General features: G+C 36.6%; 1 long non-coding RNA gene across 1 annotated transcript in view; it reads left to right on the top strand.

Annotated features, from left to right (window-relative positions):
* LOC139083537 (uncharacterized) overlaps nucleotides 1-15,766 on the top strand; it is a 69,098-nt gene that overhangs the window by 2,319 nt on the left and 51,013 nt on the right. The window lies entirely within an intron of this gene.

Genomic DNA, 15,766 nt, shown 5'->3' with positions numbered 1-15,766 from the left:
GGATTTCCTCTGAGGACTGTCTGAAAGCAAGAGAGAGGGGAAAAGTTAAGACAAAAAAAAATAGATGCTTTGTTACCCCTCCCCACACTGAAGAATAAATCTGAATGTGTTCTCAAAATGTGTATGACAGTACTTGAAATGATGCTGTCCAATGCTGGTGAGAATGTGTTGAGATCACTCAGCACACAGCAGATAGAAGGGAAATGGTTACAACTCATTTCCAAGGCATAAAATGTTTAGTCACTCAAAATTTTTTTTATTGTCCTGTTCATTTTTGGTAAAGGATTCCCATTTTTTAGAATGTATCCAAAGGTAATAATCCACAAAAAGGGAAATACCATATGGCCAAAGTTACAGGTTTTTTATGGTATGATTTATAAACTAAAGAATTAAAACAACATAATTCCAGTGGAATGTTGATAGATAAAATGCGACATTATTATAGATTACAAAATCTTAATTTGATCAGCACTATTTAAAATGATGTTTATGCAGGGATAATATATTCATTTGCTAGGGCTGCCCTAACAAAGTACACAGACGCGGTGGCTCAAATAACAGAAATTTATTGTCTCAGTTCTGGAGGCTGGAAGTCCAAGATCAAAGTGTTGGCAAAGTTGGTTCCTTCTTCGGACTGTGAGGGAGCATCTGTTTCACACCTCCCACCTAGCTTCTGGTGGTTTGCTGGTGATCTGTGGCTTTTCCTGGCTTGTAGAAGAATCACCTTGATCTTTGCTTTCACCATCACATGGTGTTCTCCCTGTGTGCGTCTGTGTCCAAATTTCCCCCTTTTAGGAGGACACCAGTCACATTAGATTAGAGTTCACCTTAAGGAACTCACCTGAACTTAATCTATTACATCTGCAACAACTGGATTTCCAAATAAGGTCACATTCGAGGGACTAAGGTTAGGACTTCAATATATGAATTTATGGGGGTGGGGAGGAGCAGGGTGGTAGGAGAGAAGGCAGAATTCAACCCATAACAGATAACAACAAAAATGTCAATGAAGTGGGGTTGAATGGTGGCTCCCAAAAGAATATGTCCCAAAGCCATTCCCTGGAACCAATGAATGTCCCTCATTTGGATAAAAGAGTATCTGCCGAAGTAATGAAGTTAAAGATCTTGAAAGGAGATCATCCAGGTGCTCTCTGAATGCAATGGCAAGTTCCTTTATGAGAGAAAGGCAGAGGGAGATTTGAGACATGTGCGTGTTGGACAAGGTGATATGGAGGCAAGGCAGAGATCGGAGCGATGTGACAAAAAAAGCCAAGGAAGACAAGGAATGACAGCCACCAGAACCTGGAAGAGAGAGGAAGTTTTTTCCCCTAGTGCCTCCAGAAGGAGCATAGCCTGCACCTTGATTTCAGACTTCCAGCATCCAGAACTGTGAGAGAATAAATTCCTGTTGTTTTGGGCCCCTAGCCATTTATTATAGCAGCCCTGGGAAACTAATATAGGCAATTTGTTTGGGATGGAATTCTATGTATTTCCTTTTTCTTGAAAGAGAGATATACAGTTCAAGACCATTTCAAGTGGGTATTTTAATAGAGTTCTGTTCAAATTCTCATTCACTTTTGAAGGGATGGTCAGAGAACCTGCTAAAAATTTCATCATCTTGCAAGCTAAACTCTCCAAAAGGCCCCACTGCAGCTAAAATTGCAAAGGGTTCTGATCCTGTGAAAAAGGTCCTGTTCTGGGTCCTCACATATGGTAGACATACAACTCCTGTTAACTGGAATTCAGCTCCACACTGGTTTGATTAGAGAGGGTCTCCAGGGTTTCATCTCAGAACCATTGTTGTTTAAGGTCACTGTTGAGAAACAGATTATTCTAATAACTCATCTCCGCTTTCAAAGTCTTCTCTTTCTCACCATTGCTCAATGACTTACCATTTTATTCAACTGCATAAAATAAATGTTTCTTTGTAAATCTGCCTGGAAGTTTTTATTTAATGTGCAAAATACTTACAAAAAGTGCCAGACCTAGAATAATATGTCAGATCATTCTAATGACACCCTACAATTGGAGACTGTGAATAAACCCCATGTTCCAAAAGAAAGCTATCATCCCTCAGTGCTATCTGTTTAAAAAAATACTTTTTCTGTTGACTGAGGTTTGATTTTGATCTCCAGTAGAATTATAAAAAGATAGTGTTCTAGAGTTAGAAAGCTAATCCTTTGAGCCCACTATCTCACCTTATAGGGGTGAAGACTGGACTTTATGTTTTACCTAAGGTCACTTTTTTAGTTTTCTGTTGCTGATAACGTATTACCGTAAGTTCAGTATTTTGAAGCAATATCCATTTATTATCACAAAGTTCTGTAGGTCAGTTGCCAGCACGTAGCATAACTGAGTTCTTTGCTCAGGGCCTTGCAAGGCTGAAATCACAATGGCAGCCTGAGTTCTGATCTCCTCTATGGCTGGGGTCCTCTTCTGAGCTCCTCACTCATTGTTGGCAGGATTTAGTTCCTTGCAGCTATAGGACTCAGGGCCTCATTTTCTTACTGGCTGTTGGCCAAGGTTTGCTTCCAGCTCTTAGAGGCCATCCTCCAGTCCCAACCATGTAAACTCTCACAGCATAGTAAAGCCAGAAGAAGGAAATATCTCTTTCTCTCTTTAAATTTCTGACCGTTATTAGGGGCTGCAGTCCAATTAAATAGGACACCTCGGATAATCTCCCTTTTGGTTAAGTCAAGATCAACTGATTATTTGGGGCCTTCACTTTCATCATATAGCATAATCACAGGAGTGAAACCCGTCCTAAGCACAGTCCCACTCCTTCAAGGGAAGGGGTTATACAGGGCATTTAACTAGAGCATGCTGATCCTGGGGACCATCTTAGAATCTGCCTACGTCTCCGTCGCTTACTTAGATGGTAGATGGTAGCATCAGCAGTAGAAGTGGAGTGTTTTCCACTCTATCGAGGAATTTCTTTTGCATAAGAAAAATTCTTTTGTCTTATCTGTCATCTGGTCATTTTGTGAAACGACTAGATATGGGTTTTTACAAAATTTTTTTCTTGTCTCTTCCCCTTTGGAGATGTATAGATCTTTAAAAGTTAATAGCTTCTTTATTGACAATTGTAAAAATGTAGCATGTAAAAACTAAACTCATATTTCCTTATTCCAGGTGTAGTGTACTCTGAGCTGATGGTTTCTTAAACCTTGGCTCATAAACACCAAGAGTCTTTTGAGAATACTATTGAGAATTCTTTTAAAAATGCTATTATGAGAATACAATAAGGTTACAGCTGAATTAACTGAAAGCATATCCTTTCTATTGACTATTATGTAGACATTAAAAAGAATAAATTAAAGCTATACCAGTTGAATTGCACTAATTTCCAAGAGGTTTAGTTTGTGAAGAAAGTGATATTCTGAAAAATATGCATAATATGATCTTGTTCCTATTAAACCAATGCCAAATAACTTTGAGTATGTATGCATATATATGGATATAGGGTCTATGGAGAAAAACATGGAAGTAAACATACTAGGTTATTAACACGTTACCTTGGTTGGTGAAAAATGGGCACTGGATGCATGTGGGGAAGTGAGGGAAGTACCAGGCTAAGATGGACAAACAAAAAGAAAGATTGAAACATAAATGAAGGTCTCATATGACTGTGTTTATGCCTTTACTTAAATTATATTAAAACATTTTTAATTAAACAAGAAGACTGTGAATTGCCACTCCATCCTAGCAAGTAAAAAGGTGAACAAACTGAAAAATCAACAATTCTTTTTAGATTCTTCAGACAAGTGAGGTCAAAGAGCAACCCCCTCCCTGTCCCCCCCATGCCCGGATTTAGGGAGACAAAGTGGATATAGAACAGCACAACTAACAGGAGCAGAAACACATGAGCAGAAACCTCCACAGTTACCACTGCCAGAGTAAAGCTGAACTGGAGTTGATGAATTGCTGGAGGCTCAGTGTCACATGCCTCAGAGTTAAAAACTCCACAGGGGCCCAGTCTTGGGAGGGGGCACACTTTTGTGAGTTTTACCTCCAGGATCTCTACCTGGTTATCAGAGAGAATATCAGAGAAAAACTCCCTGGTGCTTCCAGCAAGGGGAGGGGAAAAGGAATCATTTGAAAGAAACCAGAGCATTCTGCTCTTAACAAGGCTTGCTCTGAGGAGAAACTATTTTAACAGAGCCTGTTGGGGTTTTATCAGAGCCTAACATAATTGTAGGAAGGGAAATATGGAACTCCAGTCCCCTCCAGCTATCCTGTTCCACCTAAGGAGGGAAACAACTGAGAACCACTTGGGAAGTTCACAGTCTAGGGGCACAGGCTTGCTAAAACACTGAGACTAAATCACAGGTCTGTAGAACGCTTCCCTTCTCCACACATCTTACTACTACATTACTGAAGGACTACTTCCCACAGTTCCTTTTACCCAGTACATCATGTCCACCTTTCAACAAAAAGTTACAAAGTACACTAAGGCAAAATCCACAATTTCACGTGACTGAACAAGCATCAGAACCAGAGTCAAATATGGCAGGAATGTTGGAATTATCAGTCCAGGAATTAAAAAAACCCAACAAACTATGATTAAAATGCTAAGGATTTTAACGGAAAAAGTAGACAACATGTAAGAACAGGTGGATCATATAAGCAGAGAGATGGACATTCTAGGAAAGAATCCAAAAGAAATGCTAGAGATCAAAACACTGTAGCAGAAATGAACAATGCCTTTGATGGGCTCATTAGTAGACTGGACACAGCTGAGGAAAGAAACTCTGAGCTTGAGGATAGGACAATAGAAACTTCCAAAGCTTAAAGCAAAGAGAAAAAAAGACAGAATAAAACAGAACAGAATATCCAAAGACTGTGGGACAACTCCAAAAGATGTAACATATGTGTAATGGGAATATCAGAAGAAGAAAAACAGAAAGAAACAGAAGCAATATTCGAAACAATAATGATTGAGAATTTCCCCAAATTAGTGTTAGATACTGAATCCAGAAAGTCCAGAGAACACAGAGCAGGACAAATGCTTCCCCAAAAAGCACACAAAACTATATCTAGGCCTTTCAGAGCAAAGAGAGTTATTAGGGATAAAGACAGGCATCAGTTAATGATAACGGTTCAGTCCTTTAAGTAGATATAATGATCTTACAACAGTGGGTCAAAATAGACAAGGCAAAACCTGATAGTACTGCAAGGAGAAATAGATCAATTCACTCTTATAGTTGGAAACGTTAACACCCCTCTATCAGCAATGGACAAATCCGGCAGGCAGAAAATCAGTAAGGACATACAGTCATGCATCGCTTAATGACGGGGATATGTTCTCAGAAATGGGTCATTAGGTGATTTTGTCTTTGTGTGAACACCGTAAAATGTACTGCAAGGGAACAAAATTTGCCATCCCATAGTGTGTCTCTTTAACGTGAAAATTATTTTAGGTCTATTATTTTTAAGAAACAAGACTAGGAAAGTTTTTCTTGTTACATCCCCCTTAACTTCCTAAAAGAATTCAGATTAAAAAAACCTGTCTCAAGAAAAGAGCTATCTCTTTGGCATAACATAAACTGGGTGTACACAGGGAGGACTCTAGAAAACTTTGTTTGTTGGGTTCCCCTCTGGGTTCTTCTGTTTCTGTGTGGCCAAACAAATGCTTGTTTTCCAAATGTTTGCTCCTTTTCACTTACCTGTGATTTACCTTCCTTCACTTTGAAGTCCTTGACTTTCCCTATTCCCAACATCTTTTGTCTTTAGCTGAGGATGGTATCTAAGGTAAGGGGCTCAGCTATTTTGGTAAGTTACTTGGTAGATTTTCCTGGGTTTTTCTCACGTATACATGTTATTAAACTTTTGTTTGTTTTTCTCCTGTTACTCTGTCTCAAGTCAATTTAATTCTCAGACCAGTCAGAAGAACCTAGAAGGGTAGATGAAAATTTCTTCCTCCCCTACAGTAATTACATAAATCTAGATGGTATTGCCAATTACATATCTAGGCTATATGGTACTAATCTTATGGGACCACTGTCATGTATGCCACCCATCACTGACTGAAACATTTTTATGTGGTGCATAACTATAGTTGAACTCAATAGCACTATCAGTCAACTGATACTATAGGCTACTTCATCCAACAGCACCAGAATACACATTCTTCTCAAGCTAACATGGAACATTCACCAAGAGAAACTACATTCTGGCCCAGTAAACACACCTTCACAAATTTAAAAGTATAGAAACCACACAATGTCTGATCTCATACTATAGTGGAATTAAAATAAAAATCAATAACAAAGAAAACTGAGAGATCCCAAAATACTTGGAGATTAAACAATACCCTTCTAAATAACACATAGGTCAAAGAAGAAATCTCAAGAAATATTAAAAATTATTTTTAATTAAGTGAAAATGAAAATGTAACTTAGAATTTGTGGGGTGCAGTGAAAGCAATGCTCTCGGGGAAATTTATAGCATTGGCTATGTATTTTTACAATATTGGAAAGATCTAAAATCAATAATCTAAGCAACATCTTAGGAAACTAGAATAAGAATAGCAAATTAAATCCAAATTAAGTAGAAGAAAGAAATAATAAAAATTAGAGCATAAATCAATGAAATTGAAAAAGGAAATCAATAGAGAAAATAAAATTTTTGAAAAGATCAATAAAATTAATAAATCTTTGGCTAGGCTAACTAAGAAAAAGAGAGAAGGCAAATTACTAATATCAGAAATGAAAGAAGGGACATCACTACATATCCCATGGACATAAAAAGGGTAATAAAGGGATATTATGAACAACCCTATGCTCATAAATTTGATAACCCAGATGAAATGGAGCAATTCCTTGAAGACACAATCAGCCAAAACTCATACAAGATGAAATAAACAATCTGAACAAGCCTATATCTATTAAATAAATTGAATCAATAATTAATGACCTTCCAAAACAGAAATCACCAGGCCCAGATGGATTCACAGGTGATTTCTACCAAATAGTTAAGGAAGAAATTATGCAAGTTCTCTGAAACCTCATCCAGAAAATAAAAGTAGAGGGAATATTTCCTTACTCATTCTTTGAAGCCAGCATTACCCTAATAGCAAAACCAGACAAAGACATCACAAACAACAACAACAACTACAGACCAATATCTCTCATCAACATAGATGCAAAAATCCTCAACAAAATATTATTAAAATTTAATTAAAATGTATAAAAAGAACTATACACCATAACCAAGTGGGATTTATCCCAGGTATGGAAAGCTGTTTCAACATATGAAAATCACTTAATGTAGTCCCTTGCACCAACAAGCTAAAGAAGAAAAATCATGTGATCATATCAATAGATGCAGAAAAATCATTTGACAAAATCCAACACCCATCTGTGATGCAAACTCTCAGCAAACCAGGGATATAAGAGGATTTCCTCAACTTCATAGAAGAACATCAGCAAAAACTCTCCAGTTAACATCATACTTAATTGTGGGAACCTGGAAGCTTTCCCTCCAAAACTGGGAATGAGGCAAGGATGTCCCTTCTTGCCAATGCTTTTTAACATCATACTGGAAGTGATAGCTAACGTGATAAGAGAAGAAAAGGAAATGAAAAGTGTATAGATTGAGAAGGAAGAAATAAAGCCATCTTTGTTTTCAGACAACATGATCATCTTGGTAAAAACTCCTCAAGAATCAACAAAAAAACTCCTGGAACTAATAGGTGACTATAGCAAGGTGCAGGATACAAGGTTAACATACAAAAGCCAATCACTTTCCTATATACTAGCAATGAGCAATGGGAATTTGAGATTAAAAACACATTACCATTTAAATTAGCACATGAAATAGTTATAAATTTAACAAAATATGTACAATATCTATGTGAGGAAAACTACAAAACTCTGATTAAAGATATCAAAGAAGACCAAATAAATAGAGATTCCATGCTCATGATTAGGAAGACTCAATATTGTTAAGATATCAGTTCTTCCAGACTTGATTTGTATATTCAATGCAATCTCAATCAAAATCCCAGTAAGTTATTTTGTGGATATCAACAAACCAATTCCAAAGAATATATGATGAGGCAAAAGACTCAGAGTAGTCTACTCAATATTGGAGAAGAACAAAGTTGGAGGACTGATGCTATCCAACTTCAAGACTTACTGTGAAGCAACAGGTATCAAGACAGTGTGGTATTGGTGAAAGAACAGACAGATCAATGGAACAGAATAGAGAGGCCAGAAATAGATTCATGTAAACATAGTCAATTGATCTTCTGATAAAGGAACAAAGGCAATACAATGAAGCAAAGATGGTCATTTCAACAAATGGCCCTGGAACAACTTCACATCTAAGTGAAAAAAAAAATCTAGATACAGATCTTATACCCTTCACAAAAGTTAACTCAAAATGTTTCATAGACTTAAATGTAAAATGCATAACTATAAAACTCCTAGATGATAAGTAGAAGAAAACCTAGTTGACCTTAGGTTTGGCAATGACTTTTGGATACAATACCAAAGGCATGACCTATAAAAGAAATAATTGATGAGCTTGATTTCATTAAAATTAAAACTTCTGCTCTGTGAAAGAAAATGTCAAGAGAATGAGAAGACAAGCCACAGACTGGGAGAAATATTTGTGAAAGACACATCTGATAAAAGAATGTTATCCAAAATATTCAAAGGACTGTTAAAACTTAACAATAAGAAAATGAACAACCCAATCAAAATATGTGCAAAAGACCTGAACAGACACCTTACCAAAGAAGATATATAGATGGCAAGTAAGCATATAGAAAGGTATTCAACATCATATGTCATTAGGGAGTTGCAAAACAAAACAATGAAATACCACTAAACACCTGTTACAATGGCCAAAATCCAAAATACTGACAATACTAAATGCTGACAAGAATACAGAGCAAAAGGAGTCTCATTCATTGCTTGTGAGAATGCAAAATGGTGCAGCCACTTTGGAAGACAATTAAGCAGTTTCTTACAAAACTAAACATACTCTTATCATACAATCCAGCAAACATGCTCCTTGGTATTTACCCAAATGAATTGAAAACTTATGTCTACACAAAAATCTGCACATGATGTTTACATCATTCATAATTGCCAAAACCTGGAAGCAACCAAGACATCCTTCAGTAGGCGAGTGGATAAATAAAGTGTGGTACATTCAGCCGGACAATGGACTATTACCTAACGGTGAAAAGCAATGAGTTATTAAGCCATGAAAAGACATGGAGGAAACCAAAATAAATATTACCAAGTGAAAGAAGCCAATCTGAAAAGATTACATACTGTATGATTCCAACTATGTGACATTCTGGAAAAGGCAAAACTGTGGAGACAACAAAATGAATAGTGGTTCCCAGACACTGGGGGCAATAGGCAAGGCATAGAGGATTTTTAGGGCAGCACATCTATTCTGTATGATATTATAATGGTGGATACATGTCATTATGCATTTACCAAAACCCATAGAATGTAGATCATCAAGAGTAAACCCTAACGTAAATGATGGACTTTGGGTGAAAATGATGTATCAATGTAAGTTCATTCATTATTAAAAACTTACCACACTGGTGAGTGATGTTAAAAGTGTGGGAGGTTGTGCATGTGTGGGGGCAGAGAGTATAATGGGAACTGTCTCTATTTTCTATTCAATTTTTCTGTGAACATAAAACTTATCTAAAAACTCAAGTTTATTAATTAAAGAAAAGAATGCTGTTGGACAGGCAGCAGATATGAAGAAGATATTTTGCTGTCAAAGTGTGAAATGAAATCAAAGTTGGTGGTGGAAAGCCATGAGCTCTAGGGATGAACAAAAAAGTGTAACTGCAGACTCCTGTAGCAAGAAGATTGGAGATAATCTCTTATTTTATCCTCCCCAAATAAAGAAATTACTTTAGATTCTAGAAGAAGGTCCTTGTAGTAGAACTGGAATCTGATGGTTAGGGGACTACCGTAGGAATCTCCCTTACAGGTCATGGGACGAAAGAGTGTGAGAGTTACTACACCCCGAAGAACAAGTAATTGTGTACATGACGCTTTGTCCTTCTGTGCAGCCTTAAATCAATGGTGTTTCCATGTGACCACATTGTGCACAAATATAGCTCCTACCAGTAGGATGAGTCTCTCCAAATGGTGAATCAAGAATCTGTGCTTCTTTACTTTGCTCCCATGGTTTGTCTAGATCTGCCTCAAGGCTTATGGCCAGCATTGTAACTAGGAGTCACAACTTAGCAAAGGAAAAAAAAGTAATGAGAAGAGAGGGGTTATGAAGAGGGAACCGTAAATGCAGCTCCACCTCTAATATTGAGAGGCCTATTGCAAAGGTCAAATGAAGTTTGATAAGTATTGACTAACTACTATAGTTTAGATATTTCAATCACAAATAAAGCTAAAAAACTGTTAATACAATGTGTCCTAACCTCCTACCTTGAGAAATATACCTTCAAATGACAAAATAATAAAATATGTGCGAAGCCACCACTTTTATATCACTGAGAGTTGCCAAAGTATTAAGATGACTAAATGTAATTATTGCTCATATTTGAATGTCCATTTGATGGGTCAGTTGTTAGAGTGAGTAATAAAATAAAGATGTACATAATGCACAAATTATCCCTTAGTTAGTCCCAGAAATGAATTTTTCTTGCCTGCATTTAAAGAAATCACTAATTATATTGCTAGAACCAAGATAATAGCCTACTTTATATTCTAATTTGGATTAGAATTTAAAAGATCAAAGAATAAAGTGAAATAATATTTAAAGGGAAAAAGTTTGCATTTATTTCTTTTAATATGGAATAAATTAAACAAAGTTTGAAAAAAGTGAAAGTATTTTAAATATTTTTCTAAAACATTTAAACTATCTATTAAATCAAAAGCCAAACAACAAATTATATTATTGAATATCAATATTTTAAATAAAAGTTTTTTAAATAAGGTAACAATTATTTTATTGTTTTGAAAAATCTAGTGTCTTTTTAAAAACTTTTATACAAATAAGTTATTCTCAATTCTAGTGTTCAAAGTTCTTCTAGTTGCCAATGTCCCTCTCTGATGCTAGCAATGGCACAACTTTAAAGTTTCACGGCATTCAGATGCAGTCACATTGTGTTTTGAGGATAAATGGCAAGAGAGACAGCATTTTCTGGGACCTGAATGATATTAATCGTGAGAGTGGATGTTTGGGGTTGTGCCAGAATTGCCCCCAATGACAAAAAAATCCCTTGCAGTTTTCAGTGTGTGTGTGTTAGTGTGTGTAACCCTTTGGAAAGCAGATCCTAGGAAAGGGGACCCTCTTGCTTGGGTCCAAGACCACTCTTAGACTCTTATAAGTGAAAATGCAATGGGGAGGTACTAGGCATTGAGACATAACATTTTCACCCATTATACTGAGAACTTGAGAAGTGGTAGAAGGGACAGATGGACAGGTAAGGAGGAAGGATGTTTAGCTTGCTTCAAACCGGGCTCAAAGAAGAGCCTTGGTCAGACAGGATCTAGACATAAATTTCAGGCCCAGATCATTGTACAACAGCTGATAAGATCAAGAGAATGGGTATAATATTAATACAAGTTTTGCTTCTTTTTTTTTTTTTTTGCTGTAGTCACAGGCAGTATAGTTTTCCTTCATGCCCCATGATGGTTTAATGTAGATTTTGGTGGAAGAATTCCATTGGACTCATTTGTGTAGATGTACAATGACTTGGGTGACTGTGATTCATTCTATAGGATTAATTCTGCTTAACAAGTGACCCACTAAGCACTCTCATTCCCTGGGGATGGGGCACAGCCGGGATTCAGGAAGCCCACTCTTACCAACCTCCTATAATTTGTTGGCATTTGAAAATAGGCACCAGGAGGAAGGGTGAAAGAGGCTGGGGCCCGACTGACACATGCTGCTCAAGGTTGCAACAGGTTACAATGAACATATTCTGATCTGGGCCTGAATTTTCCAGGCCTAGAATTCCAATAGACAAGTGAGTACCAGTATAAATCATAACCTTTGTCTTCCACAACTTAGGTTAGGACCAGACCTGCTATTAAGTGCCACCTACACAATCTTCTACAGTCTTTCTTAATACCTTTCCTAAGCAGGAAAATTGAAGCCAAGTCAGCTGTTTGCTTAATAATTACTGTTTCACATTCTTCTGAATTTCAAGTACTCAAAAGCATGTTATATTTCAATAATTTTCTTCATCTCCATACTTCTTTCATATGACCGAGATCATCTAACTGTAGTGTTTGGCACACGTAAGTCAAAGGAAATCCTACCTCTCGCTACAACCCCCCAAATAAATATTATCAAATTTTGCTTTACTCTCGAAGAAAAAATGGCTATATAAAGTGAAAAAGTTACTTGGATGTTGTAGAATATTGAATATGAGTCATTTTTAGGTAAAAATTCTGCCAATTTTATCTTTAAATTTTCAATTAATCAGTCAGTTGCCAGTATATGCAGGTGCTAGATACTGTGCAAGGTGATGCCCAGTTTCCCTCCTTGAGAACCGCCCCTGAAACAGAAGGGGGATTCTCCATCAACATTCATTCCTTCGTTCATTCACAAATATTCATGGACCGTTTGCTACGTATCAGGCCCTGTCTCACTTTTGAAACTGAGACAGAAGAATCAAAATCTCTGCCCTCTTATAGATTATAATGAGAGAGAGTAGAAGACAGAGATTAGATGAATCACTCCAAAGTAAACATCTGGTAACAAATTGTGGTGCATGCTATGAAGGAATAGAACAGAACTCCATGGGAGAGAATAACCGGGGAAACCTGGTTTGGATGTGGATGTTTAAACAACTCCGTCAATGTCATTTAGGTTGATACTTAACAGATGAGAAAGAGTGATGGGGAAAGTTCTAGGCAAGAGAACAAATATAAAGATGCAAAGGGGAGGCATACTGAGCACCTGGGTTTGTGGTTTGAGATGAATTTGGAGAATAGTTAGGCACCAGACGATCCAAGGCCCTGTAGGTCCTGGGAGGATATTTGGACTTGATGGGAAGTCCCACAGTAGTGCCTTAGAAGGGTTTTAGGCAGGATTTTAAGACCCTGCTCTTGTGATCAAAACTGACGTATCCAAGGATGACCATCTGACCTTAGCTAGACCAATCAGGTTTTCCCTTCCAGGAATTTGGGATTTTTGACCCAAAAAAACATAGACTCTGAAAGTTTCTGGAAGCTCAGTAACTCTAGACAGCATTCTAGAAAATCCATGAACTTCTGCTCCTGAGTCTCCAGAGCTTCCTAAGTCCCTATCCTTCCCGAGGCCTTTTTACTCTTTCTTAGATTCCAATAAATATCTCAGTATTTCCACAAAGTTATTTATTATTATTTTGCTGAACTTAGACAGATTTCATTTACCTTTATTTCAACAAAAAAGCTTAACTAACATAATTTGTCAGTTGATAATTTTCTGCAGTGGCTATCATATTTTGTTAGTGCTTTTAGACGGCTAGACCAAAGAACAAATGTAGAAGAAAGATAAGTTGAGATGATAATACTTTTGACGATAGTTCCAGTCACCATTTTTGCTTTGTTGAACAAAGAAGCTTTGAAGCTTCTTTCCCAGCATACTGGGTAAAAGAGAAGCTCTTCTCAGTTGATGCACTTAGATCCTTCAAAAACAGGGGTACCTCTCAATTGAATCTGGAAAGTTAAAGAAAAAGCTTAAAAAATAGATATCTTTTCCTTTTACTCTTTTTGTTGCTTCAGTAAAATTTCTGGTTGTAACAGAATGTTGCATTGTCAAAAGCCCTGAGTGTTTTTAAACAAGAAGGCACATGTCCCAAAGGACTCTCTATTAAACCTACATCAATAGGCTCCAAATTGGTAAGAATTGTCATCTTCAAACATAGCACTAAATCTTTGCTCTTGACCAGTTCTGTGCCCTCATTCTTGGAATATTTTGAGAGTCTAGTTGGAAGGAAAGAGATCACAAATCAAGCGTTCACCAGGCTAAAGCAGAGTGAACAGTCCCTAGGAGGCTGCTGAAGACAAGGGCCTAAAATTAAAAAATAACTTTGAAATTCAAAACAAAAAACTGGATTTTCTCAGTTATTCCATCATCACTGTGAATTCATCATTAATGAAAATGTGCACAAAAAAGTTCTTAAAATTTAATAGGTTTTCTAGATGCAATATTACAAGAGCAGTGAATATTTCTGGTTTCTCTCTTTCTGTTTCTCTCCTGCTTGCTTGCTTTTGTTTCTTACACTTGCCCTCGTTCTCCCTTTTCTCCCCTGTAAAAATGGGGATGGTAATGCTAATTTTATAAGCTTGCAATAAAAATTCAATGAGAAAAATGAATGTAACAATGAACGGCATAGCACATAAACGACAGTATCTCTTTTTTTTTAATTGAGGTATAATTGACATATAATATTATATTAGTTTCAAGTGTGCAACATAATGATTCAATATTTCAATATTTGTATGTATTGTGAAATGATCACTAAAGTAAGTCTAGTTAACATCTGTCACCATACATTTTTACAAAAAAAAATTGTTTCTGTGATGAGGACTCAAGATCCACTCTCTTAGCAACTTTCAAATTTGCAAAATAATATTATTAACTATGGTCTTTATGCTGTACTTTATATCCCCAGGACTGACTTATTTTATAACTGGAAGTTTGTACCTTTTGACTCCCTTCTCCTGGTTTGTCCACCCCCTACCCTATACCTCTGGCAACTACCAATCTGTTCTCCATATCTCTGAGCTTGATTTTTGGTTTTTTGTTTTTTTTAAGATTCCACATATAAGTGAGATCATATAGTATTTGTTTTTCTCTGTCTGACTTACTTCACTGCATAATGTCCTCAAGATCCATCCATGTTGTCACAAATGGCAAGATTTCATTCTTTTTTATGGATAAATAGCATCCTACATACATGGGAATACTCTCTCTATATACCACATCTTTATCCGTGCATCCATCAGGGGACACTTAGGTTGTTCCCATATTTCCATGTCTTGGCTATTATAAATAATACTGCAGTGAACATGGGGTGCTATATCTTTTCGAATTAGTGTTTTTGTATTCTTCAGATAAATACCCAGAAGTGGAATTGCCGGATCATATGGTAGTTCTATTTTTAATTTTTTGAGGAAACTTTGTACTGTTTTCCGCAATGATTGCGCCAGTTTAGCTTCATAGTAGCTTCTCAATGGAAATTTCCCTTCCTGGCCAATTAAATTTCTCCCTGGTCAATTAAAAATCATATCAAACAAATGACTTCTATATTGATTACAATAATTAATTCAGAATCAGAAATGACATAGCTTATAGAAAAAAATGAAAGCAGATGCTTACTATTAAACAAAATTAGCTAGTGGAAATAAAAGACATAAACACAGTGATTAATTCTGTTAGTGGTTGTTTCTTTGCTTTGAAATATATTTTTTTATTGTTGATTGGTGTCCTTATTAGGGACTACATCAGACCAGAACGATACCTTTCTCTCTACAAGTAACCTCAAGAACCAAAGATCCAGTGCAGGCATAACTTATCGTTTCCTCAAGTTCACCAAACCCAGAATGTAGATATTGGCAGTGTTGAGTACAGTCGTTAAATAAACCAAACTGAGAAAGCTTAACCACAAGCTCAGTTGAGCAATTTGCTACCTTTGGTGTACATTTGGCAATCGGTTAGCTGTGATGTGTGTCAGAAGCTACACAGTGTCTAAAACTCCTCTGAAGGGAGAAATGGACTATTAGAAGTCCATTAAAAAAAAGCAAATAGTTTATTTTATTTTTTAACA

The sequence above is a fragment of the Equus przewalskii genome, chromosome 5 (genome assembly GCF_037783145.1).
Source record: "Equus przewalskii isolate Varuska chromosome 5, EquPr2, whole genome shotgun sequence".
In the NCBI taxonomy this organism is placed as follows: Eukaryota; Metazoa; Chordata; class Mammalia; order Perissodactyla; family Equidae; genus Equus; species Equus przewalskii.
The sequence above is the reverse complement of the archived record's forward strand: the minus strand, read 5'-3'. Positions and strand labels throughout refer to the sequence as shown.